This window comes from Calidris pugnax, unplaced genomic scaffold, assembly GCF_001431845.1.
Source record: "Calidris pugnax isolate Ruff unplaced genomic scaffold, ASM143184v1 scaffold103, whole genome shotgun sequence".
In the NCBI taxonomy this organism is placed as follows: domain Eukaryota; kingdom Metazoa; phylum Chordata; class Aves; order Charadriiformes; family Scolopacidae; genus Calidris; species Calidris pugnax.
In genome coordinates this window covers 12,034,835-12,049,389 of record NW_015090990.1, presented here as the reverse complement: position 1 = coordinate 12,049,389, position 14,555 = coordinate 12,034,835, and the positions used below count along the sequence as shown (strand labels likewise).

The 14,555-nt window shown below is 37.9% G+C and overlaps 1 long non-coding RNA gene across 1 annotated transcript in view; it reads left to right on the top strand.

The window, feature by feature from the left end:
- The first annotated feature begins 1,593 nt into the window (after positions 1-1,593).
- LOC106895025 overlaps positions 1,594-14,555 on the top strand; it is a 57,243-nt gene continuing 44,281 nt past the window's right edge. The window contains exons 1-2 of the long non-coding RNA XR_001413353.1: positions 1,594-1,842; positions 3,102-3,164. This is a non-coding gene — a long non-coding RNA (uncharacterized LOC106895025). The remainder of the gene's footprint in view (positions 1,843-3,101; positions 3,165-14,555) is intronic.

Here is a 14,555-nt window from a genome sequence, read left to right as displayed (position 1 = left end):
AGAGTGTACTTCTAGTACGGAATGGGATGCACAAATTTTGTTTGAAGGCCAAATGCAAATAAGAGAACAAGGCAAGGACTGTGGCAGGTTTTCTGTTTTGCTTTTGTTTCTCCCCAGTATAAATCAATGATTCTTTACAGATTTTTGCCTTTCAATGCTATCCTCTTCCTGCAACACCTTGTCCCCAGCCACTTTTGTACTAGTGTTGGCTTGCTGAGGCTTTGATTCAGCTCACACTGCTGAGAGCAGGTGTTCAGAGTGTGGCCTTGGTGCTGCATTCTTCAGTGCTGAGATTTTTGCTCATAGTCCTTCACTGTGAAAAGTACCAAAACCTTCAACAGAGGGAAAAGCAGTTAAGTTGATGCAAATAAGCAGCTATATGAAGGTGAAACTTTGGAGGGCTTTAACCTTAAAGTTCGCCTTAGTTCAGTGAAGTGCCAGGGGAGTGCTGCATTTTTGGGTGGAGCAGGTCATTTGTTTGGGTTTTTTTTGTCATCAACTGAAAAGAAGTAACACAAACAATCTCAGTCAAATTACACCATCTTTTACTGCTTGGAAGCTGTATCTCCATCATGCTTTCATATATTACTTATGCTGTAATCTCTTTTTTCCTGCTCATCCCATTACAGTCCAAAAAAAATTACGCTTTATGAAGTTTTTCTACTCGCCTGTCAATACTCTTGGTTCTATTCTGCTCTTCCCTTCTTCAAAGACAGAGAATCCTCCACCTCAACTTTTGATTAACTGCTTCATTATCTAGGCGTAGTATTTTGTTGATTTAGACAACATCCTATCAGCTTTCATGGTTCAATCTCATGTGTGGGTTTCATGTGAGATGCTTTGAGAGTTCATTAAAGTTGTTGGGGGAATTCAGTGCATCATTTTATCTACAGCCTCCAGTACCATTTCTGAGCTCAGCCAGGTTACGCTAGCATGAACAGCAGCGCCTCATTTCTTTCAAGGGGGAACTCAGAAGCTCCTTATTCTGCAAATTATAGTTAATGTTCTAGTATAAAAATTAAGTAAGACCATAGTTAATAAGAATATCTCGTGTATGCATTAAATTTTAAGGGGTATATTCTCCATTCATTTCATGTGTGATTACTCCTCTTTGACATTAATTGGAATTCTGTGTAAAGGCTGAAGAGAGACCATCAGAGGTAATGTAAATTGAAACAAATCTCTGATATAATTCAGCTTTTAAAGAAAGAGTCATTCATGCAACACTGCTGCAGTATCCAAATATTCTGTGTCATTAACAACTAAAGGATCCTCTGCACTGTTAATAATTATGTAGTAGTAGGATGCTATAATCTACTGTTGCTACATGAAGGCATTAAATAAATGTTAACAGCTAATAATTTTATGTACCAAATATTTGATATTGGCTACATAAGATGGACTGAGCTCTGTTGCAGACTCACAGCCCACTGCAGTGAACTGAGAAGGGATAGCTTCAATGTAGTTTACAATACCTATAAAAAATGATTGGAAAATTGTTAAGAAAGACGTCAGTTCCTGACTTGTACATCTTAGTCAGCTGAGCTGGAGACAAATTACGAGAACAGCAAGGTCTGACTGCTTCCTTATGCAACCAGGAAAAAAAATCCCTCTTTCTGTTGACAGACAGCTCAGTGCTCTGTCACTGCAGTTCATCTGGAAAAGGCAGAAACGGGGGATGCTGAAGCGTGGCTCACTTCTCCTCGCTGCTCCCAGATGGCTTTTGGACCACTGCTGCTCCACTGCATATAGCCACATGCCAGGGCCCCCTCGCCAGCTGCCCAAAGTGCATCTTGCCTGTGGGTCTGCATAGCCATGGCACAGACAGAAGCCTCCCTCACGGTAAGGCTTTCCAAAATCTATCTTTAGGGATAAAAGACAATTTATAATGTATTCTACTGTCTTTACCCAAATCCTTCCTTTACAATGGTACCTGTAGGCAGTTATTGTTGTTTTTGAGCAATTTTCCTAGATGGAATCACTGCCCTGATTTTATTTAACATGTAGCCACACCAGCTGTGGTATCAGCAGCAAGCAGAAGAAGAGTATGGAGTAAGAAGGTCGCAGGGGATGCTTAAGTTGGACTTACCGCTGAGAGAAATGCTCATTTATCCCAGCTTTGCTGACACTTTCCTCCTTGAAAGCACTGCTTCAGAACTCACTTGTTCTGTAGGGCCCCAAGTGCCAGCCCTCTTTTATTACAAAGGGTGTTAAAACAGTGGAAAACCAGCCATATACATCCTCAGGAGAAATACACCAACTAGTGATTCGGATATGCCTTTTTGTTCTGTCCTAGTTTAGGTCTCTAAGTGAATTCACTCTCATTCTACCCGTTGAAATGTACTTGTGGAAGTTAACTACAGCTTCTTAAGCACACACATACACAGACCAGGATTTGCCTAAACGAAACGTTTGTTTCCTTTCAAATGGAGTTAATTGCCAATGAGCTTGATCTAATCAATGGCAGTGAATGCAAATTTACACTTCCCCTAAAAACTTATCCCAGGAAAGAAATAGTTGTTTCTAGTCTCTGCTTGTTCTAAGGCAAGCCAGGACGAGTTGCAAGCATTTGCATCTTGAAAGACATGATTGCAAACGGGGGAGGTCTGCGTTTGTCATCATGTGTTAAGTATTTCCTGTTAAGTGGCAAACAATTAAATAAATGCAAAAGAGGACCAAAGCATCTGGCCTAGGAAAGGTTTTCCCTGAAAGATAAGAAGCATGTTTGAAAGAGAATGTTTCCATGTGTTGGAAAATATCAGTCAAACGTACGTGTGAGAAGGTGGTGGGATGGGAGGGAGGGAGGGACCGTGGTATGCTGCATTTTGAAATGTTTGCAGCAAACAGATTTAGACTTATTTTGATGATGATGATTGCAAGGTTTGGCTTACTGTGCAGAAGTGAGAAATTGAGTATTATCGATGTTTATTTTAAAAATGTAAAAAGCAAACCTGGGATTAGAATATAGAATGGTTTCATGTTTCTACAATGCAATTTAATCAAACTGCTATTACTGCAGTATTCAGTACCTCAGTTCATAATAAGGCTGTGGAGCAGAGCTATATTTTCCAATCTGAGGTAATTAAACTTTGTGTTTTCAGTCATTGTGGAAAAGCATTGAGAGGCGGAAGCAGAGGGAGCTGAATGTTTCTACTACTTTTCAGGTAAGACTAACTGATAAACCTATAAAAGAAGAGAATAAATTTATTTTTGCTTTTAATTGCTAATGATTTCTTAGCTATATGAAAACGTGGGGAGGAGAAGAGAAGGGATGCTTTGCAGCAGAACTGTGAAGGTTAGCCATAGTATGCCTGATCAGAGGAAATAAATCTGGGGCAAGTAAAGAGAATCCCTGGTAAAAAAACAGGCATTGGAAAAAAAGTGTTGTGTATGGCTCTGCAGAATCTTAAGATTAGTGCAAAGTAAGGAATAAATTGGGGGAAATATTTTCCTGGTTTTGTCTGGGTTGTGAGGAGAACACAACCTTTTTTCTGTATGCTTTTTGCCCATTTTAAGTTCTCACATCCCTTTTCTGCTCCCAAAATGGCATCTCATTTGCACTCCCAAGTTTCCCCCTTAGCTATGCTTCAAAAATGCTGTGGGTAGTCTCGTATGATAAATTATATCACTTAATTTGATTTAGTTTACCACACTGACTCCACAAGAATATTTAAGTTCTCTTTATTTCTGAGAAAAAGCATGGAAACCTTTGTGAAGGGCAATGTGTGTGTCTTATGTGTTAAATTACAAACCCTCAGCGCATAAACTTTAGAGTTCTGTGAAATGGTGTGTTTAAGCCCTGGAATGTCCCCCAGAGAGCAAGGGAGAGCACCACTGCCTGGGCATGTGCCAGAGCCCTCCAAAACCCAGCCCAGGCACCACAGGCTGAAAGTGAGAGCATAATAGTGAAAGCCAGCTAAGGTGTAAACAAACTTTTATCTCCAAAGATAGATTTTTGGGAAGTCTTGCACTGAAAGCAACTGACTCCATAGAAAACAATTCCTGGAGTCACTGATTTTTTCATCACAAAAGTACAGAATGGTACAAATGTGTTGACTTCTTTCAGGAGAGCAAATGTATATCCTCTTACACTGATGTAGTAATATATACAGTGCTTAAAAGACTGCAGGCTAGTAGATAGTTTTTTAAATGAAGGATGAACTTTTACACCTGTTGTACTAGAACTGGATTCTTTCTGAGAACGCAGTTTTTAAAAAAAGTATGTTTATTTTATAAAAGCTTACACTAAAAAAAACCTTTTGACAACCCTATTTTTCAGCATTCCCTGAATAACTCTTAATGCGTCTCACTAAGGGATCTTATGTTTGTCTTTTGTCTTGGAATACCGTGCTATTTTGTCAATACTTTAATATGTATGCAGAACCCTCAATACATGAAGCTGCAAGGTAGTGAATTGAGTATTTTGAATACTTGCTGAAACTTGGATCCTTGCTTTGTGCTTCCTGCAGCATTATTCTCTTCTGATTACTGTTCCCGCTGCTTTTAGCTGCCACCTTTGCATTTTAAGCCTAGTAGAAACGATGCAACACTGTGCATTGTTCATTTTTTAGCCAGTATAACAAATCAGGTAGGTACAAAAGTACTTGCAGTGATTTTTTTTTTTTTTCTGCATTTGTGGCAGTTTGGGAGTGCAAAGTGGCTTGGGTTTGGCTAGCTTTTCAGATGAAATGTAGCTGTATCTGAATTCAGAATTCCCCGAGCTTGGTAGATCATATTCTCATAACGTGATTCAGTAAGGGTACTCGGGGGTATGCATGCTCAGAGTGCATATTTGTCTTCCTTCACTGCTATTTGTATAGCTTCTTTTAAATTTTTGCCTGGATGACAGTGTTTGCATTTGGCCTACTTTAGTTATTATTAGATTCTTTCTGTGCCCCATAATTGACTCTTTACTGACGTGCCATGTAAGATGCCTGAAGTCTTTTACATGTGTTATTTAAATATTTGATTTCTTCCATTAGTTTGCTGCATGCCCTGTTTCCCTCTTCAGCAATAACCTCAAATGTTTTCAAGCCCCGTAACATTCTGTAAATCTACTGAAAGAGACCAGTAGTACCTAGTGAGAAGCTAACTGGGAAATGTCAATTATGTATAATGGTACTAAATTAGCGAAAGCATCTTGCAGAGGGCTAAGGCTTCCCTGCCATCTGGTAATGTAGCAGGAAGGGGTTAGGCAGGCTGGGAAAAGATCATGCTCAGTAGCTGTTTTGTCAGCTGGGTGAAATGATGAGGCGTCAATAGTTTGACCAGTGCTGTCTGCTGAGCATTTTCTTCTTATGCCAGTTATAATTTTAATATCAGCCAAACTCTTCTATATCCCTGCCTTGTTTTAAGGTGTCTTTTGAGCATTATTTCTGTAGTTTTTAATGCATTTCTTTCACAACCATCACCCAGACCTTTGGACCAAAGTAAAATGTGAAAAATTATTTTAGTATTATAGAAATACTTCTGTTGCAAAATTAGGATGGGAATCCAACATCAGCATTATTTGAATGCAGAGATAGTTTTGGAATTTGGGGGAAAGGCAGGTGGTGGAGAAAAGAGGAAGAAACCAGGTTATTGATTTCCGAATTACAAGCAGATCATGTCAGACACTATAATCAATAAGCTGTTCACTCACATTTCTGCATGACTGGAGCATACTGTGAGTTATCATGGTGTATATTTTTATTTAAACAGCTGTGTAGATGACCTTACATAAGGGTCAAAGCTGGTGAGCTAAAGCATGTTGCAAGTGAAATTTCAAAGGGATATCTGCTAGCTAGCGAAATTATGCTTTCACGTGACTAAGCAATTTAAGATAAGTACTGTAGCCAAGAATCAAAATGGAATATTTTTTCCCCAAGTGATTAAGCACAAATTCTTCACACTGTAAAAATATTTCTCTGAGTTCATTCAAGCATCTAACCATCTGACTGGATCATAGCCAGAAGCTAACTGAACAAACTTGTGTTTGTATAGGCTGGAAGCAATGAAAAAACTATTGCTGGAATGTGTAGTTTTGAGAAAATATCTAACTCAGTTACTCTATAAATACAGGTTATTGGAGTCTATCTCTTTAACTTTCCTTTAAACAAAATCACAGGACAACATTCAGTAACTGAGAGGCAAAAGCATAAACACCCAACATGTATTCTAGAAAGTATTTTATGGAAAAAAAAAATCCCCGACGCTCAAACCCTCTTTAGCATGCTCGTGTACATTCATTAGATTATGAAAAGACTGAAATATTCCTATGAATACTCTTCTGTCTTCTCTTGGACATCAAAAAGACATTGTGTTCACAGGGGGACTGAAGTGCTCCAAATTCCGCAAAACAGGAACTGTCTTACTGATCTGAAAAACTGAACACAGCAGTACAAATCTCAGAGTCACTGTTTTCAAGTGTACTAGAGGTATCCTACTCGGGAATGGTACAGATGGTGATGTGTCAATTTAATCTCAGCCACAAGAATTAAAACCTGCTTCAGTTCAGGTGCTATTTGCATAAAATGTTGCTGTTCCTAGGCTTGTTAATCTTGCTTCCCAGGGCTCTTCTGATGAGGGGTAGCAGTTAAGCCTATTCTTTTCATTAGGTCAATAAAGTGCTGAGGTCACTGTTTACTCCAAAAACTATAGAATTATATGGGGTTGGAAGGGACCTCTGGAGATCGTGTAGTCCAAACCCCCTGCCAGAGCTGGTCTACCTACAGCACGTTGCACAGGAACTTGTCCAGGTGGGTTTTGAATGTCTCCAGAAAAGGAGACTCCACCACCTCTCTGGGCAGCCTGTTCCAGTGCTCTACCACTCTCACAGTAAATAAGTTCCTCCTCATGTTTAGGTGGAACTTCTTATACTGAAGTTTGTGTCCATTTCCTCTTGTCCTGTCACTGGGCACCACTGAGAAAAGACCACCCCTGTCCTCCTGACACCCTCCCTTTAAGTATTTGTACTCATTAATTAGATCTCCCCTAAGCCTTCTCTTCTCAAGACTGAGAAGACCCAAGTCCCTCAGCCTATTTGCAACAAAAAATGTTCCTATGTGCAACAAAAATAACTGGCTCTGCAACAATTCTTTGGTTTAAACAGTTTTTTACAGGGAATTTGTTTTAAATACTTAGGAAAGTGGGGAGAATGCAGGGATATGTACATCATCTCACAGGCAAAGCCTGTTCTCACCAAGTCAACAATGACAACTGTGATTGTAGTGAGAATTCAGCTGGTTCCAAAATAATTGAAGCTGACAGCCAGCATGGAACTGAAGCACATCTGCCTTATTCAAGGAGGAGAGCTGTTCAGGAAATTAATATTGCTGTGTACTGTACTTTAGGAATTAATTAGCTGTGGTGGAGAAAGCATGGATATAAGACAACAGTTGCAAAGCAGAGAGGTTGTTAGCTAAAAGGAAACAGACTTGCTGGAACAACTGGATCTTATTGTTGCAGTTTACTCTTTATGGCTTGACTTGTATCATCTGACTCTTTGAGTTATTTTGTTCATAGTTAAGCTGCTTGTGAATTTAGGAAAACAGAATTTAGTTCTTCAAGGCACCGAGAACTATAGCTTAAATGAGGATTTGCTTCCATGCTTAAAGTGAAATATGTGCTTAAATACTCTGTTGAATTGGATCCAGAATGTTCAACATCTCCTGGGACTCAACCCCTGACAAATAACTCCTTTGCTACATAAATCTGGAGACTAGTCCTAGCTAGTTAATGTACGAGAACCTTATTACTGCCCAAATTCTTCAAATGACCCAAATCACCATGCTAAGAAGTTGTCTAGTCATGTGGAGTAAGATGAGTCATGGTTCCATTTCTTTGATATTTACTGTTGCACAGATTATGGCAAATTATGTTGCACTGCTTTGTGATAGATAAAACTTGGGGGGACTTAGTTCAATTCAGTCTATTTAATTTTCAGATGTTAGATCTCAACTATTGCAAGTTGTTACAGACACCAATTTATGCGGTTTATGTATTTGTAAATGAATTACACAAGGTTTTTTTAGGAAATAAAAAATCAGCATACTTTAAGATTAATAGAGCTTCTGAATTGTACGGGGAGGTAGAAAACAAATATAAAGAATTGAAAATGTGCTGCAACCTTGTTTACCTACCTACTCAGCTATTTGTTTTAACATCTGAAAATATTATTTGTAACTTATGCTTCTTGCCTTCAGCTAAATCTCTAGCATGTAAATAAAAACTAGGAAGAGGAGAAAAATGAATATTGTAGCTCTGGGAAACAGATCAAATGATATTTAGAAACATAATTGCAGCATCTTTCATATCTGGGGGAACTCCTGGGTTTCCTTTGCTCTGCTGCACTAAAGGACTTTCTTCCAATATGAGATCTGAGTCTAAGTTAATGTCTTAAAATTAACTCTGTTATTTACAGAATGTTTAACTTCAGGAAGTTTTCTAACAGCTGATCTAGCAACCTAAAATTTTTGATACAAAGAGTGGAGAAAAACTGAAATGCTTATAAAAGTTTTTTTTAGTTGGGGAAAAAAAAAGGTAGATGGAAAACTGTTAGCTAAAGCAGTGAATAGGCACTGGAAATTCTGAGGACAGGGATGTAAGGATGGCAGGGGAGGACAGTGAGGTGAACATGGGCAGCTGCAGCCTGGGCAATGCTGCCTTGAATTTGCAGTGGAGGTGATTCAGTAGTGAGGGAAGGATGGCTGTTAACAACTGCTCCTCTTCTCCATGGAGCATTGACATCTAATAAAGACTGTGTTATGAATTGAGTCCTCTCTCACCAAGTGTCTCATCAAAGACTAAAATTATTTTCTTAGGATTGCAATAATTGTTGTGCTTATTTATTCTGGAGAAGTGACACTGGAATGGTGTTACACCATGTTGGCACTTCATGAAAGTTTGCAGGAAGGAAGCTGAAGGCTGTAAGTTAGATTTTGCCTCGATAGTCTAAGGTATCTGGAGGTATTTTAAATAATAATGTGTAATACATATGTATTGATTGAATAATATTATGAAAACATTGCTATCACATAGTCATTTTGGTGCAGACTCGATCTTGGAAAGTATGAATTAATGAAATGCTATTTGGTGATCAAAGAATGGTACCCCTTCCATTTACCAGCCCAGTGTCAGTAGCAATCCGATCCCCATTTTTGTAGCTTTTATTTTGGAACTCTGAGGGAAGTTGTTCTCTGATATTGCTGGTTTGGAAGGCATTCAGACGTCTGAAGATGGAGATAGCAAATCTCTCTGTTCAGACTTTTAGCACAGCAGATATCTAAGCAAAGTTCTCCAAACTATGGGCCAGAATCTTGCTCTTGCTGAAGGTCTAAAAGTACTCACAGCTGGCATTGAAGTGACAACAAAGTCCCCCTAAAGAAGCTTTGAGAACATGTTGTCTGGATTTAAGCCAGCTCCCCTTCTTTTTATGACCTTCCCATCTTCCTTTCTCTCTTCTCTGGAGCTTCCTTTTATCTGGCTAATGGATCATGATTAGAAGTCAGAGAGGATGGGCCTAGAGCCAGAACATCCCTGTGTGTGCTAACAAAATCTAGCCTGAAAAATGAACCTTAGGAACCAGTGCTGCAAGTAAAAATTGCAGAGGATTATATGTGACCATGCCCAAGTAGAACAATAATAAAGGTCTTGTGAGGTTGAGCTGGGCTGATGCTGTTCATCTTACCCATGTACATCAAAGTTCTTATCAAACAAAGCCTGATGTTGGAGAGTTTTTTGTGCTCTTCATTTGTTTACAATTAATTTCATTTAAGTGAATTTTTTTTGTTAGTGGTCAAGGAAGAATTCTCTTTTTTAATTATGTCTCCCCGACCTTTCCATCTAGGCACAGCTGTGATACAAACCTGTCATGTTTCTGAGTCCTATTTAAAGAATGTCTATTTAAAGAATTCTGATCATATTCTTAAGCCAGGATTCCATAAATTCAAAACTCCTTAAATAAATTCCATTGTAGGGTTTTTTTGGGGGGGAATTTGGTTTTTGTTTTTGTTTGGTTTTTTTTTTTGGGGGGGGGGGGGGGTTGCTTTTTTCTTTAAAAAAAAAAAGCTTTTCCTAAAAGGTTATCTAATTGCTTCCCTACTTAATGTCTATTGATTATACTACTGTATTTCAAGTAATTCTTCATCTGATTATCTCAAAGGACTATAATTATGGCTAATTATCATAATACATATGTTGTATAATTTCATTATATCCACTGGCGACTCAAAATCCAAGTTGACATAACCAAAAGCAGAGCCTAGACCATTATATTTTGTTCTGCTACTGTGGGAGACTGATGTAAGGCAGTCTCCCTAATGTCATGCAAAAGAACGTGTACTTTTATAAAACAGCTTTCCTCATAGGAGATGAAAGAAGTAGTTGGTAATAAAGTAACTACAGCACGAAAGCAGACTTGAAAATCCTTGCTGTAGTCACACAAAAACCCAAAACCCTAACATCTTTGCTTGATCATCAAGAATGATATCAGATTACCTGATCTTGAGATCTCATCCCTAAATGTAAGCCCTCCAAAAGCAATTGAGTAAAGCTTAACTTGGGCTCCTTCAGAAAGGAATTCAGAGCACATGCCTCCACTGACAGGAAAAGGGTCTCAGGGGACTTTGCTAACTAGACTTCCTGGTAAAATTAGATAACTAAATTCAGATGGGAAAAATGTTCCTTTTCTCCTAAGGGTTCAAGCAGAGAGACAAATTCCCCTAGATAGAGCTTCACAGGATTCAGGAAAAATAGTTACTTCAGACACGATACACAATCCTGTGACTTTCAGATGCTTCACACCCCTGTAATTTTACCCAATTAAGGTACTCTACGTTTTGATTTTTCAGTCTGCAAGCATGACATTATCTTATATTATTAGGTATCTGGACAACCTGCCTATGTCAAGATACATCTATCAGAAGCAAAACATGGTCTTTGTTGATCCTTCCTTTATAATTCAGCAGAAAGTGTTTGTCCAACTACCCAGTGATTAATGATATAATGTTTCATGCTTTATAGAAACAACTCAGAGGTGCAAAAAACAGGCACCCAATGCCTTTTTAGATGGCTGGGGTACCCTGTCTAGCCTTTCCTTGCATGCCTCAGAGAAAGTTGGACCTCTCCTACATGCCATTGCCAGTCCTGCATGCATGTCATCGATACCCCAGGATGTCTCAAGTGTCACCAGACAAACACATTTGAGCACCTGAATCTCACCTTCTCCATCTAGAACATAAATATTTCATTTTAACAATACAAATTGGTGTAAGATACTGTCACTGAGATGTTCCATCCTTAACAAAAGTAACTTCCAAGCCATTGCTAGGTCTGATGGAAACCTGTAAGCTAATCTTCTGAATTGTTGTTTGGTTTGGGTTTTTTTCTGCAAACCAGAATTGAAAAATTGAGTCCTTAGAAAATCAGTCACCACTTCAGGAAGCAAAGTAATAATATTGCTACAAAACAGATAAATGTCTAAAGCAAACCAGCAGTTATTTGGAAACCAGGATCATTTTGGTACCATTATGACATGTTGTATTGTGCATCAGAGAATTTTGACATCAATGCATTAAATTTCAGCTGAAGCCTATGGAATGTGACAATTCACACCAAATCAACTTTTGATCCGTAATGAATAATCTCTGTTGGAATATTTGACAACGTATAAATATGTCACATACATAGCTTCAGTAATAAATTAGAATGTTCACATGAAATATCTTGAACTGAAAAGCTGTGGTCTTCAAATTTAGTTAAAACAGTAAACTTCAGCTGTTAATTCTCATGTTGGGTTTTCATCTCCCTTACACACATGAAGCACAATAAAATTTCTGGTTTTTGTCAAATACCTGCAGAGGATACTACTTGCATAATGAGCTACCAAGTTAAGTTTGAAGTTAGTGCAATACAATTACAGCAGGAAAGTGAGATTTCATGAAAGAAGAGAGGTTTTTTAAAAGAAACTTTTTTAAAATAAAGATTTCGTAACCTGAAATCTTTTGAGGAAAAAGCTTATCCTCTGTGGAACTGTTCAAATCAAAAACAATTATCTTCTGAAAAAACATTCCAATGGAAAATTTGCAATCATTTCCATCTTGTGATGGTTTGTTGGTTTAGTGTCTTTGCCATATTGCTCTGCTTACCTCAGCAACACTTATTTCTGTTGCCATAAGGTATAATAAATCATGTTTGGAAAGGTATCTTCAAAGCAAATGTTTCTCCCGAGTTAAAAAGTTGAACATCTAGAGTTCAGTTGGCAGCAGATACCTGTTTTTTTGTTACTTACTATACCTCTAATGTAAACTACAGGCTTCTTCAAAAGAAGAACCTGTCAGACCCCATCCAGGGAAAGCTCTTTCACCCTTGTACACTCATCTTTTGCAAATGTGCTCTACAGAGAAGTGTTTATAAAAGTGTTTATAAAAAAAATAAGAAAGATGTTAGAACTTTTGTGATAGCATTTAATCACCAAAATTAAAATACACGCCTATTTAAGGTAATGAGAGTATTGCCATTCCTTTCTGAGAAGCCAGAACTTGGATACCAGACTGTATTCTACCTGCTTTTTATAAAATGAGGTCTGGAGTCTCTTGCAGATTATTCAGAATCAATTCTAAAGCCAAATTTGTGGTCTGCTACATGTTACTGACAAGAAAGCACTGAGTTGAAACACTAATGAAAAGATTTAATTTTGTCTTTTTTTAAAGAAAAAGCTAGGATGTCAACAGCTCCCAAGTAAACTTTTTTCTCTTTTCTGAACTTGAAATTCAATATTATACTTCCTGTCACTTAGCACAATGTTTCTGTACTAACAATTAAAAGCTCTTATAACCTTAAATAAATCTACCAACATTTTACAATCTGAATTACTCTGAATCCTGCATTTGGCATAAACTTTTAAATGGATACATAAATACATAGAACACCGAAAATGTTCTTGTAATGGTTATAAATACTCTTAGCCTAATCCAGAGGTTTTTTTGCCTCTCTAAATGTCAGGGGCCCTGAATCTGGCTCTTATTTCTCTTACCTGCCAAAGCACTGAAACTAGCACTTAACTTCAAGCACAGGAATAGATGAGTGGCATCAAAAGTCTAACCTTGTGTGTAAATAATTTCTAGTTTATCTATTAGCTCCTTAGAGGAAAGGAATTTACTTCAAAATATGCTTAGATTTCCATAGCTTCAGAGGCAAAAGTCACACAAATCAGTAAGACCCAGTGCATAGTAGAAAAGAGGTCAAAGATTCAGATACAGAAAGTTTCACTTTCAGAACACAACATTTATTGTGACTGTAAACTTGTTGAACAATATCAACATAACAGATACTGCTGAAAATATTGGAAGTGTCAGATGCAATTACAGCCAATAAATTCAGGAGCTAGTTAATAGTTTTATTTCAGTTTAGATGCAGATTATTTTTTATTATTACTATTCAATAACTTGCAGTTCTGTTCTCAGTTGCATTATTTGACTAGACTGATGTGGTCAAAGTCAGTCATGACAGAATTACTTAAAATTGGTCATGACTAAGAACTATGTAGATTCTGGATTTTAGCAAGCAACGTGGAGAGACAGGCTAAGAAAAACCCAAGGTAACCAGGGAAGAAACCAAGAAGATGAGGTCAGTGTTGACTCCAGCAAATATAACAGATAAAAGGACCGTGTTGATCCTGGGCACCAAGTCATTGATAAAACATGGTATAAGAGCTACTGTTAGCCTGTAGACATAGGTGGAAAAGCTGTAGTACAGACAACCGGGAGGATCTCTGCCCAGAAGGCCCCGAAACGAGAGGTGACAATGTTAATGGAAATGGACAGGTCTGATTCTTCTTTAGGTCATTTGTGTCTTCAGCAATTCCAGTCACTTCCACTTTCCTTCACTAGGATTTAACATCATCTTCCACCAGCCTGAGCTAGCTTTCAGTCCAGCATTAGCAGCCTTGCAGAGCTTTAGCTGGATCTGAACATCCCCACTCTAACGCTATAGCGCAGCAAAAAAATATTTTAGTCAGTGAGTCCATGCAAGTTTTTATTTTTTTTCTAGATAAACTAATATATTTTCATAATTTCAAAAATAAATATCTGATTTTTACCTCTTTCTTTCTACTAAATTCAGAGTCATTCATAAAAAGATGGTAAATTTCTAATACGGTTTGAGCTTACCCAGAAAAATCGATGTTGAAGAATGACAGCAAAGAGACTCACATGAGTAGTATGACTTTGCCATGTGCTCAAGTATTTTTGGAGCCCAGACAGTACATTAAGAAGTGACAGATTCATGTAGTTTAGCTGGTGATTTATAAAGTTTGCTAGCTGATTTAATAGAGTGCTAGAAAGCGTTGTTGTTCGACCAAGTAAAGAGAATCATAAAATGATAATGAATGTTATGACAGTTCATGAATATTTCATTTGGGGTCTCTTTCAGATGCCTGTTAGTTTATCTCAAGATCTAGGAGTATACTGCATATAAATCTGATGGAGGGTAGAACTGCATAGCATGCCAAGAGACAGAGAGGTTTGGTGAGAGCAACGTGTGTTTGAATAAGTGTCTCAAGCACTACATCTCAGTTA